The sequence below is a fragment of the Hyaena hyaena genome, unplaced genomic scaffold, assembly GCF_003009895.1.
Source record: "Hyaena hyaena isolate Hyena2069 unplaced genomic scaffold, ASM300989v1 scaffold_95, whole genome shotgun sequence".
Taxonomy (NCBI): domain Eukaryota; kingdom Metazoa; phylum Chordata; class Mammalia; order Carnivora; family Hyaenidae; genus Hyaena; species Hyaena hyaena.
The window spans coordinates 2,433,541-2,446,927 of record NW_024080727.1 but is presented as its reverse complement, the minus strand read 5'-3'; the positions used below and the strand labels follow the sequence as shown (position 1 = coordinate 2,446,927).

At 48.2% G+C, this 13,387-nt stretch overlaps 1 pseudogene; it reads right to left on the bottom strand.

Moving 5' to 3' along the window:
* Positions 1-423: 423 nt before the first annotated feature.
* LOC120233708 lies at positions 424-553 on the bottom strand (annotated as a pseudogene).
* Between the last annotated feature and the right edge of the window lie 12,834 nt (positions 554-13,387).

Genomic DNA, 13,387 nt, shown 5'->3' with positions numbered 1-13,387 from the left:
AAATATAATACCCATTCACAGTTAAAAACAAAACAAAACCTCTCAGCAAACTAAGAATAGAGTTAACTCCCTCAGTTTAATACAAAGCACCTCCAGAAAACCTACAGCTAATATTATTCTTACCCATGAAAGACTGAATACTTTCCGTCAATGGCTGGGAACAAAGCAAGAATGTCCACTCTCACCACTCTTATGCAGTATCATACTGGAATCTCTATCCACAGCAGTAAAGCAAGAAAGGAAATAAAATGGATACAATTTGTAAAGGAAGAAATAAGAGGGTCCCCAATCTAAGATTATTAAATAAAAGTGACACATCTTAATTGCACACACAAAATAAGAAATGTACGTATTTACAAATGACTTAGAAAGCCCTAAGGGATCTATCTACAAAAAAATTTTTAGAATGAATAAGTGAGGCAGATAGGGTGCAGGATTGAAGATAATCATGCAAAAATAAATTGTATTTCTATGTACTAACAATGATCACTGGTATTTAAACTGATAAGAACAGATACTACACTTGATCTTACCCAAAAGGCCAAGAAGCAATGATCACTAGTATTTAAAAATACAACACAATTTACAATTGATCAAAAAAATAAAATAAAATCCTTACATGCAAATTTAATACAACTGAAAAACTAAGATTCTGAAAACTACAAAACTCTGTTGAAGAAATCAAACATCTAAAAAAAAATGGAGACACAGACCAGATATATGGGTTGAAAAACTCAACATAGTGAACATGTCAGTTCTCCCCAATTTGCTACATGGATTTATTACAGTTCCTATCAAAACCCCTTACAAAGAATTCTTTTGTAGATATTGACAAAATTATCCTCAAATTTATATGAAAAGCAAATGAACTAGAATATCTAAAATAATTTTGAAAAGAAAAAAAAGCAAATTATGAAAAAGAAGAGTAACCAAAACTGTGCAGTACTGGCAGAGAATTAGACAAATAGATCAACAGAATAGAACAGAGAACCCAGAAATAGACTCACACAAAGATGTCCAACTGATTTTTGACAAAGATGTGAAAGCAATTCAATGAAGGAAGGATAACCTTTTCAACAAACGGTGCTAGGGCAGTTGAACATCTATAGGCAAAAAGTGAACTTGGACCCAAACTTCACACCTAATTCAAAACAGATCATGGGCTTCATGTAAAATGTAAAACCCTAAATGTTTTAGGAAAAAACATAGGAAGAAATCTTCAGGATTTAGAGTGAAGCCAAGAGTTCCTAAACTTGAAGGCAAAAGCATAGTCTATAAAAGAAAAAACTGGTGAGGCGCCTGGGTGGCTCAGTCAGTTAAGAGTTTGACTCTTGATTTTGGCTCAGGTCATGATCTCACGGTAGTGAGATCGAGCCCCAAGTTGGGTTCCATACTGGGCATGGAGCCTGCTTAAGATTCTCTCTCTCTCTCTCTCTGGCCCTCCCCTGCTCGAGTTTTCTCTTTTAAAAAAGAGAAAAGAAAAGAAAAAGAAAAAACTGATAAATTGGAGTTTGTCCAAATGGAAAATTTTGCTCTCCAAAAGACCCTCTTAGAAGAATGAAAAGACCAGCTAGAGACTGGGAGAAAATATTTGCAACCCACATATCTGACCGAGAATTGGTTATCTAGGATAATATACAGAGAACTCTCAAACCTCAACAGTAAAACAAAACAAAACAAAAGCTGATTCGAAAATGGCATGAAGAGACATTGCACCAAAGATGCTCAACATCATTAGGCATCAGGGAAGTGCAAATTTAAACCACAATGAGATATCACTACGTACTGTTAGGATGACTGAAATAAAAAATAGGAACAACACTGAATGTTAATAGAGAAACTGGATCACTTATACGTTGCTGGCAGGGATGGAAAATGATACAGTCACCCTGGAAATCAGTTTGGTAGTTCCTTATAAAACAACACATGTAAACTGCTATACAATCCCATATTTGCACTTCTGGGCATTTATCCTACAGAAATTAAATTTGTTTTTCCACAAAACCTGTACACAAATGTTTATAGCAGCTTTTTACTTTTTTTTTTTTTACTTTATAAGAGAGAGCGTGCATGTGTGCTCAAGTAGGGGAGGAGTAGATGGGGAAGGAGAGAGAGAGAAAGAGAGAGAGAGAGAGAAGGAGAATCCTAAGCAAGCTCCCTGCTTAGTGCAGAGCCCCACTTGGGGCTCAATCCCACAACTCCAGGATCATGACCTGAGCTGAGATCAGGAATCAGTCGCTCAACCGACTGAGCCACCCAGGCACCCGTATAGCAGCTATATTGGTAATATCCCCGAATAACTGGATGTCCTTCAGGGGTGAATGATTAAGCAAATTGTGGCCGATCTGTCCCATGGAACAGTGCTCAGCAGTAAAAAGAAACAAAATACTGATACATCCAACAGCCTGCATGAAAGTAGAGGGAATTATGCTAAGTGGAAAAAAAACAATCTCAAAGGTTACATTCTGTGTGCTGGTGTGCTGTCATTTATATAGAGTTCTTGAAATGACAAAATTGTAGAAATAGAAGTTAGGGCACTGGTGGCCAGAGCTAAAGGGCCAGGGATGCGGGGAGCAGGGGTGGGGATGGGAGGAAAGTAGGTGGGGCTGAAAAAGGACAGGGAAGGCCCCTCATGGAGATGAAAATGTTCTGCGTTCTGACTGCTGTGTCCAGTGTTGATATCCTGGTGGCGACATACTGTTTTGAAAGACATCACCACTGGGGAGAAACTGGGTAGAGGGTCCGTGGGATTTCTCTGTAGTATTTCTACAAATGCATGTTGATCTACAATTATCACAAAATAAAAACTTTAATTTAATAACAAAAAACTTTTTTTAAGGAAACAGTTAAAATATCTTTTGTGAAGAGCCCAGCAAAATGGATTCTGCATCCTTCGTGTGCTGCGAGGTAAGGCCCTGATACAAGAGGGATCTATGTGACGGAGCATCAAATCAGTTGGGTGAAAACAGCAAGGCATAGAAGACTGTGTGCATGCAATTCTTTTTTTGACCAAAGACGATAAAATTTAAGCATTTTGTAAATGCATAGAAAAGGTCTGGGCAGGTACACTGTAAAGTGTTCACTGTGAGAAAAGAATTGGTTGGGGAACACACTTTTACTTTTAGCAACAAATGTTTGCTAAACAACCCAACAAACAAAACACTTTATTTTGTAGATTAAGAAGCCCGAGGTTTAGCAGAGGTGAAAGCAGTGGCCAAGGTCACTGAGCTGGAAAGAGGTTCAGAGCTTGGCTCTAAACTCAGACCTTCTGACTCAAATCCAGAGAGGCTGAGGCAGGAAATCGCAGGCTGGCTCCTTCAGGCGTGCTGCTGTGCACTGGACCGTCCTCAGATAAGGAGCTCTCCGGAGAGGAAGAGCCTGGGACAAAGAAGATCTGCACGGATGTGGAGCACAGGAAATGGCGCCAGCTGGGGTTTTCCCAGTCCCCTGATGCAGACAACACCAGGAACCCAGTAGAAGGTAGGCAGGCCAGGAGTGTGGATTTCAGGAACCGCCCAGCTACGGTGTTAGGCTCTGCGCAGGGCACTGGCAGCCAAAGTCCCCGCCTTCTAGGATCCCGCCATCGGGCAGGAGACCCACTGCAGTCACCAAGGTGCAATGAGATCCTAAAATCACAGCTTCTGGAGGCCCCGGGGAGCCTCCGAGAAGAGGCCACATTTGACTGGGTCCCTGAAAAAGGATGAGTAAGAGCAAGCTGGGTTGAGTGGGAAAGAAGTGGTTTTCCAAGTGAAAGGAGGGCGTGGACCAAGGCATGGAGGCAGAGGGTAACTTGTGGCTGAAACCAGAAGTGGAGGTATACCACCAGCAGCAAGCTGGGGGCCCATGGTGACACTCGCCTGTTCTGTAGGCACTTGGGAGCCATCAGAGGTTTGTGTCCAGGAGGGTTACAAGGTCAGCGTGTGTTTCTGGAAGCAAGTCTGGCAGCTGGGTGGAAGGAAAGGGGAAGAGGCCCAGGAAGTGTGGAGGGCTTGTGCTGCAGCAGCGAAGACACCCTCTGATAAGGTGGAGGCCAGGGAATCAGAAAGGCAGGAACAGTTTTGAGAAATGTATTTGAAATGTATCTGAAAAATACTGTCGGCATAATGAACAGGGCTTGGGTGTGAAGACCTGTGTTGATGTTCGGTTACCCAGCAGCCATGCCCTCAGCTCTGCTCACAGAGCCATGATTTCCTTAGGGGACATCTTGGAGAGGTCCTCAACCAAGTGGCCCTGCCACAACCCAGGCTCCGCCATCTTTACCTCCTGTCATGAGACTTTGACTCTTGAGAGGGGGAGGCAGACATGAATAGAGATGGTGAAATCCATGCCCCTCCTTCTACTACTACAGAGTTCTGAGTCTTAGATCTCCAGTCTTTCCTTCAAGCCTAGGGTCTTCCTCTTCTCTGCAGCCCCTTCCAAATGGTTTTTTGTTTTTTTTGTGGGGTTTTTTGTTTTTGTTTTTGTTTTTTTTTTTTTGGTGATGGTGGGCTGTGGCCATGTTGGAGACACAGGATGGAATCCCCGTGGTTTTCAGTTAAAACCACCCTGAGAAGATCCTTTAGAAATGCTCCTGGGTCTTGCGGACTTCTCTCTTCATCCTTTCTATGTGGACTGATTTCTTCTAGGTTTGAATCATTTATTAATGACGACTCATTCGCTCAACACACATAACTCAAAAATTAAAGAGTTGCCATGGCCCAACCTCTTAGACTATGTCTCTGATATTGGTTTCAAGGGAATATTGTATCCATTTCACTCTCTGAGTCTCTGGGTCAAGATGGCCTACTTGACTGCAAATGAATGAGCTTGTTGAAATATTTATGACCATCGATTATCCCAAGTACCTGAGCACACCTGAGTAGTAATGTCTATGTCTTGGGCTAAATGTTGCCCTCGTGGGGAAGAGACAAGAAGAACAACAATCTTGCTCTCGGAAGACCTCTGGTAGGAAGGGGATTTAAGAGGGCTAGGGTGTGTTGAACACCTTCTGTGGACCTGGAATAAAGCTAAGTGAACTAAGGGTCTCACATACATGATCTCAAGTTCTCACAACAATCCCAAGGAGGCAGATCACTTACTATCTTATTTTACAGACAAGAAAACCAAGGTTTAGAAAGGTCAGACATTAGTTATGTGGCTGCGTGTGGGTAAGAATCCAGTGCATCTGATATCAGATGATGTACTCTCTACCCATCACACAGACCCCCACTGAAGGGAGGATTCGAGAGGAGAAAAGGCAAGCTCAGTGTTCCAAATCCTGCTGCCCAGCCCAGGCGTAGATGTCTAAAGCTCATCGAGCTTTGCATTGTACAAGAAAATGATCGGGCTGAAGAAAGCTACCCCCAGATGCCTTACTAAAGCAAATTGTAATAAAGAGGAAGGGAAGGGCATCTGGGTGACTTAGTCAGTTAAGCATCCAGCTTTGGCTCAGGTCATGATCTCACAGTTCGTGAGTTCAAGCCTCATGTCCGGCTCTGTGCTGACAGCTTGGAGCCTGGAGCCTGCTTCCGATTCTGTGTCTTCCTCTCTCTCTGCCCCTCCCCCACTCATGCTCTGTCTTTCTCTCTCTAAAAAATAAATGAACATTAAAAAATAAAAAAGAGGGAGGGAGAAAGCCTGAGCATAGGAGAGTAAGAGAACCAGGGTTCCATCAAGCTCTTCCCAGTGTCAGGAAATCCTGGGAGTGCCATTTCGATCTCAGGACTAGGATATACCCTATTTCAGAGCATCTGACCTGCTCAGTGTCTGTTTTCTGAGTGCTGAACCTTTTGCATCCACCCACTTGCCAGGCGAGTGTTCCTGGCAGACACACACACACACACACACACACACACACACACACCCTTGCCTTCCCCCCGACCCCCCAACCCCCAAGGCCCCAGAGGTCTGGATCAGGTAGTGCTTGGTTAGTGCTTGGCTGAAAATGGCTGGTCTTTTGATGAGAGGGAATATAAACGCGGGCGCTGTGCGATGACCATCTTGCACCTACCACAGGCAAGGCAGAAGATGGGTTGGTGAGAAGGAACAGAGGCAAGAACGGGTGTGGCCCATGACAGAGACAGACAGGAAGTAGCTTCCTGCATTCTTGGCACTTTCTAGGCCGGTTCCTACCTCTCCAGAGGCCCAACCTGTCTGATTTCACCTTTGATTCCGAAGAAGCACCCAACTTCCTTCTAATACATTTCATGGGTTTATTTGAATGGGAGTCTGTCATTTTTGACCCAAGAGTCTCCTGACAGTCCCAGGTGAGGAGAATGTATCCTCTTGACACACTAGACATCTACTCTTCAGGGATCCTCCCCAAGGTCCCAGAGGGGCTGGGGAGAGAGGCAACCAGCCCTCTGACACGCAATTGTGGTCGAGTGCCTCTTCCAGACACCAGGTGAAGTGAAACAGTTAAGCTCCAAGGGCGTTTATCACAATAATTAAGCCCTATCAAAATTAAGCAGGCATCACTCTCCCTATGATAACTGAACCTTTCAATGTCAACTCCAAGGACTCATACACAGCTTCTGGGTGTAATTCATCTGCCGAGACTGTTCTGTATTAACCTACTAATCTGTGTATGGCTAATGACTCAGGACTGCATGTTGACCTTGACTTCACTTCAAGGTTTTCATCATCGCTGCCCTTGCAAATGAAAAGCAGGGATTGCAGGTGGGTGGCTTGTCATAACACTTTTTTCCCTTTTGCATCTTAAGTACATAAGATTCTGTTTTGTCTTTTGCCCAGTACCCCCCAATCTTTCCTAGATCTTTCCCCCAATTCAGGGAATCCATGGTCCCCCATGCCGGCTCTATCAAGCCCTCTACTATGACAGTGACACATTTCACTTTCCTTCTTCTGTCACTGACTCCCCAAGACCCAGCCATTTCTAGTGGCACCATGTGCCCAACCACACATGGATGGGCAAGCCAGCCTTCACCTGGCTTCATGGGGTGGGGGTATTCCCAGGGCTGACTCCCCAGTATTGTCAGCTCTCGGCTGTGAATTGAGGAAAGACCTGGGGAAGCCAGGGATGGCAAAATGGAGCAGGAGAGGGAAGGTTCAGGGGACGTGCTGCTGTGTGTCACCTTCTCCCCGTTGCTTTTCCAGAGGAGTGACCAAGGGGGGCATATCTACCTCTGCCCGAAGCAAGGAGCCTTCCCCTTTTCCTGCGAGATCCCAGAGGTGGCAGAGATGGTCCCCGACAGCTGCCATTTGCCAGGGCTGTAGATCAAGTCACCAGCAGTGCTCCTGCTGTGACCAGAGGCCCGAGGACCACCCTGGGTCCGGTTTGTGTAACCTCAAAGCAAAGACTTTGCCTTTTATTGGAAGCCCCATGCAAATCCCAAGCCTCCAAAGCCATTTATTAAATGCCTGTTTCTTCTTTGTCTACTTTGACGCTAGACCAAAGCGCTTACATTTTTAAATTTCATGGACTGATTTATACCCTGCCCATTTCCGAAACGGATGACAATAAAACCACAGGTACAGTATGGCCAGGAACATTTACTCAACAAAAGAGAGGAACAAAAGCAAGGAATTATGCCCAGCCTCAGCCTTTCAGGAAGGAAAAAAAAAATCTAAGATTTCATTCTCTGGGTGTCTTTTAAACTTCCCCAAGATGTAAGGGCTACTTTCATTTATTTCTGGAAACCTCCTCCATCCCCCTCCCCCACCAACAGAAAGGCAGCGCCACCCCCTTTGGTGGCCCCTCTCTGAGGGCCTGGTCCCACTTGGAGGGACTGCTCTGTTGCAGGCAGGCAGGCAGCGGCTGAGGCCGAGGTGGGTTTTCTGTCCTGTCACTTCTCAGCGGCGGGCACAGAAAGCCTGGGTAGGATTGTGTTTCTCAACCGAGTCTCCTTCATTGGCGACAGGTCGTCCGAGCTGTGCCCTGGCCTGGTTTGCAGGGCACTCTCACCTCCCTGGTGGAAATAAAGGTGAAAAACGAGAGACGGAGTGCCCCCCCATCCCCCCATGGCAATTCACTTTGCTTGGCACCGAGGACGCCAAGATGAACACAGCAATCTGTGCCCTCGTGGGAGGCAGGCAAAGACCCAAATAGTGTCCGGAAGTGAAAGGGGAAGGGGAAGGCGGTGGAAAGCGCTGAGTGTGGCCTTCTGATGGAGCCCACCCACCACCTGCAAAGCTCCTGCCGGAGCCCAGAGTGCGGGGACATCCAGGGGACAGGGCCACTGTGCTGGCATCACCCACTCGGGTAGAGTCACTTGGGGGGCCCTGGTTCAGACTCCATTCCCTTCTGTTGACTCTCCTGGAAGCTTAAAGACAGGACACACAGCACTTCCCCTTTGTTTCTATCAGTAGAGCATCAGGAGGTCTGCGATCACAAAAGGAGCCCAACTAACACCACACGGCCATTTCATGGCCACTGCTTGAAGGCACATGAGACACAATACAGGGATTGAACTTTCATTCTGTTCTGTCTTCTGCTTAATGGGCTTAGTCCCTTGGGATCTCCTCGAGTCTCATTTTTCCCTGCTTATAAGATGGGGATAAACTATAGCCACCGCCCAGGATCCTGGAAAATTAAATCAAATAAGAAATACATACGATAACTCACATATATGTGTGCGTAAGCATTCATATCCATATACATACACTCACACACATATGCACACAGGCATGCACGCACACCCTGCGCTCTGCGTCGCCTCCTGCAAAGCCGGGAGTGTCCCTGAGCTTGGCTCCCAGGCAGGGGTGTGACTCAGGTTCTTACAGGAGGACACCTGCCCTGGGGCCTGCTTCTCTCTTCGCTTCCCCCACCCCACCCCACCCCTGCCAGGCAACAGCTGAGGCCAACTGAGATGGGCCAAAGTTCCAGCAGCTGGCCCTGGACGGGAACTTGGAGGCCTGACCACGAGCAGGGTGCTCCCTGTATGGGCCCCAGACTTGGAACACCCGCTTGTGAAACCCTAGCCAGCTGACCTTTTGGGCAGGGTGTGAGGCGAAGCCTGCCTGTGCCTCGGAGGCCGGGAATGCGGGCGGGTGGAGTGGCGGGAAACGGTGCCCCCCCGCCCAACACGGTGTGGCAGCGTGCCCTTCACCTTTGGCCTTTTAAGCCATCTTCCTCCTGATGAAGTTTTGGGGTGATGGTGGGGTTTGTGGGGTTCAGAGCTGACCTTGAGGAAAGAATCCTTGAAGACTCTTTGGTATAAAAAAAGGTGATTTTTACTAAAGCACGGGGACTGGACCTGTGGGCAGGAAGAGTGGCACTGTAAGTGCAGAGGGTGACTGGTTTATGGAGTCGGGGACACAGAGTCAAGATGGAGTTTCCAAAGGGATCTTCACATGCTAAAGACTTACTGGAGGGGCACCTGGATGGCTCAGTAGGTTAAGCGGCCGGCTTCGGCTCAAGTTGTGATCTCACAGTCCGTGGGTTCGAGCCCTGCGTCGGGCTCTGTGCTGACAGCTCGGAGCCTGGAGCCTGTTTCAGATTCTGTGTCTCCCTCTCTCTCTGACCCCACTCATACTCTGTCTCTCTCTGTCTAAAAAATAAAATAAACGTTAAAAAATTAAAAAAAAAAAAAAAAAGACGTACTGAAGGCCTAACTATTGTCAAGCTAAGGTTGTTTTTCCCTCCAGCAAAGCATTAACATTAAGGCATAAGGAGTTCCTGGACTTTAGGCCATAGATAGGATTGGCTTTTTCTTGTAAGCTGGTGGAGACTTTTATTTGCTTTTCATCCTTTCTTATTTTGGGGCAGCGGGAGTGTCTACAGAGTGTCCAAGGAGGATCACACATGACCCACCGGAGGGGGTGAGGGGGGAGGATGCTGTTAGCCTGCACTTGGCCCTCAGCTTGCCCCACGCTCCCTCCTCACTCCCAGGCCTCCTTCTTCCTTTCCTGCAGCCTCTTAGGCCCCAAGCGGGTTTGCCATGGGGCAAATAAACACTAACAGTAGCCACGACAGTTACTGAGCTCCCACTGTGTGCTGCACGTGCCTTCTCCCCGCTCAGGGTCACTGTCTCCAGGTCCCCCCGTCTCGCTGCGGGTGCCTTCTCCGGGGCTGGAACCCCTCACCTCACAGCCCGCCCAAGGGCTCACTGAGGGTCCTGTGGCTCTGGTCCCCGCCTCACTCTTTCACCTGCTTAGTACTTTCCACCACCTGCCTTGCGACATCTGCACGTGGTTGCATTTGTTTATACGTGTCTAGAATCTAAGTGCCAAAGGGGCGGGCTGTACCTGACGCGGAGGGGATACTCAGAAAAGAGGCATTAGATGAATGAATGGATGAGGAAACAGAGGCTCAGAGAGGGTGAGTAACTTGTCTAATGCCACAGATAGAGCTGGTAGGTGGTGGAAGGTGGGCTTAAACCCCATTGTCTCTGAGTCCTGGAGACCCCAGTGTCGGAGATGTCGTCCCCACTCCTCTCTGCCATTCAGAGGCCTCCTTCACCTGCCCCACACACCCCCACAGGGAAGCTGTTAGATGACATCCCCTCTCCTCTCCCCTTCTCGAGTAGCATAACTCAGGGGCACCCCTGTAGGCTGAGGGGCTCCATCAGCCCAACTGGTGGCCTTTCCTAAGCAGACAGAAGCTGCTGAAGAAGAAAATGGCCATGTCACCCATAAGCAGGGGGGCCCGGGCAGGGACACGGTAGAGCCTCCTCCGGTGGCTCTTTCCAAACCCCTGAAACCCTGCACATTGGCAGCCTTTTGAAGACGGGCAAGACAGCTGTACCTGTCTTGCAGATTGGGAATCTAGGTCATCCTGCTGCCTCCTTTCCTCCTCTGGAAGACAAGCAGGATTTCTCCTAGGGTCTCAGAATGAGAGAGGGGACCATGGGGGGAACTGCTTTAGTAGAACCCACACCCTGCCTCCTGCTCTCATGAACATTTCATCCTGGAGCCGATATACTTTATGAGATGCAAATGGATTTAGCATTAAAAAAAAAAAAAAAAAACTTGGAAAAGGTACAAAGTGCACCTCACACCCTTGTGCTGAGGCGCGTTTAGGGCTTCATTAATCATCGCAGACAAAAGAGATTTAATCTGAGGCAAGTCGGTCTGGAGAGTGCCCGCATCTCTCTCGGAGCAGGGAGCAGCGAGCGCTGGCTGCAGGCCTGGCCTCCGGTGCAAGGCACTCGCGCTTAGCTCTGGTCTGAGTCACGCAGGAGATGAAATTACAGAGGTTCCTGCACATGATGAATCAGAAAGCAGGATCAGGCCAAATATTTGGACAAGCCTTGCCCCGCGTGGAGCAGGAGGGAAGGCTTCGCAGCCAGCAAGCAGCCTGCCCAGAGATCATTTCTGAAAAAGAGCCGCCGTGGGGCAGGCCGCTGCTTAGGAGGGAATGAGCTCTGATCCAGAAAAGCACCCTGCAGTCAGATCAGCGCTGGGGAAAGGGGTCCATGAGCAGCCCAAGGGCCCTGAGCCGTGATTCACTCTCACCCTTAGGAGAGGGGGTTCATGGGTGTGGGAGGAGGGAGGAGATGGTTCCCTTTGAGTCACCCCATCCGCCTTCTCTCCCCAGGAGTCATCATCACAGTGGCAGGTAATGAGACCACGTGGCCCTCCCACCACTCCTGGGACACGGACAGATATGGTGGCCACAAATGGGGAAGGAAGTGAAGCCCTGTGCCCCACGGCCAGGATTTACCGCGGGGCTGCCTTTCATGAGAGGCCTAATTGCTACCTTTTTGTAGCTTCAGAGCTAGGAGTTCTTCGAGGCTGCTCAGAATAATAAAACAGTCATAACAATGCTACCCTAGGTTTGTCTGGAATCATTTTTTTCTTTTTGGTTAACTTTTGAAAGAGCTCAGCCGTTTGGGGGTTATTTTAAGCTCCCTTCTCTTCTTAGCAGGGAACCTCCCAGAAACGACACTAGTTTGCTTGGGAGAGAACAAACAAATTCCGACACACAAACAGTTGGTGTTGATGAATAGCAGGTGTAGCTCATGCACGCCGTGGGCTGACTATGTGCTAGGCCCCAGATCAATGCTTCCCATGAGAATGTCCTCCCTTGTGGGAAGCCCTACGAGGTGAATACTATTATTTTTGCATTTTGCAGATAAAGAAATAGCCTTAGGGAGGCGATATAACTTACGCAGGAGCACGTAGCTAGGAAGTCACACAATCAGAATTTTAACCCAGGCCGTCAGACGCCCAGAGTACAGCCTGCTTCTCAGCAGCTCTCCAGGCCTACAAACCCATGACCAAAATGACCACGGGAGCAGATACAAGCAGCACCTATAGTTCGAGCCCTCAACCAGGTGATCAGACCTCAAAAAGACCAGACTTGAGGCCCTCTTTTGGGAGCCTGGCCTGCCCCCAAGCTGAAGCAGGCTGGGGGGAGCTGGCTCCCTCAGGGGCCACACAGTCCTCAGAGCGTAACCAGAGTCCAGCCCACATGGGCCAGCCTGCTTCCTGGGAGAGACAAGACTCAGCAAAGATCTTCCTCCCCAGACGCCCTCGGAAACAGCAAAGATGCTGAGCTGACGGCGGGAGTAGAGAAAAGGCCTGCATTCCGGAGTCACGGAGCCTGAGTTCCGGCCCTCACTTGCTGTGAGATTGTTTCCATTACCCTTGTTGTGTAAAGCCTCCACCTTGGAGGCAGAAGAAACCATTTTTATTATGTTCAGTTTCTCTGGGTTGAGAATTCAGTTAGGGATACAGAATGATGCACTTGCTTGGTAATATCTGGGGCCTCTTCAGGACATGGCTGGACAGGAGCTCACTGGTAACTGTATAGATAGATAGCCAGGGGCTGGGATCATCTCAAGATGTCTTTGCTCACATGTCTTTGCTGAATGTCTGTTCACATGTCTCACATAGCGGCTATGAGCTCAGACCGCAGCTGGGACTGTCACCAGAACACAGAAACGTGGCCTCCTCACGTGGCCTGGGCTTCCTGATAGCATGGTGGCCTCAGGGGAGTCAGAGCTCTTACATAAAAACTGTATTCATTTGTGTGGCGCCCGAGTGGCTGAGTCAGTCGAGTGTCTAACTTCTGCTCAGGTCATGATCTCACGGTTCGTGAGTTCGAGCCCCATGTGGGGCTCCATGCTGACAGCTGAGAGCCTGGAGCCTGTTTTGGATTCTGTGTCTTCCTGTCTCTCTCTGCCCCTCCCCCACTCATGCTCTGTCTCTCTTTCTCTCAAAAATAAACATTAAAAAAAATTAAAATAAAACTGTATTCTTTTGCAAAGACTGCTCTACCAAAGTGCCACAAACTGAATGGATTAGTGCAACAAAAATGTATTGTCTCATAGCCCTGGAAGCTAGAAGTCCAAGGTCAAGGTGTTAGTAGCCTCCTTCTAAGAGTCCTGAGGGAATGATCTGCTCCAGCCCTGTCCTTGGCTTGTAAATGGCCCTCTCACCTCCTGTCTTCACCTCACCTTCTCTTTATGTGCGTCTCTGGGTCTAAATTTCCCCCTTTTATAAG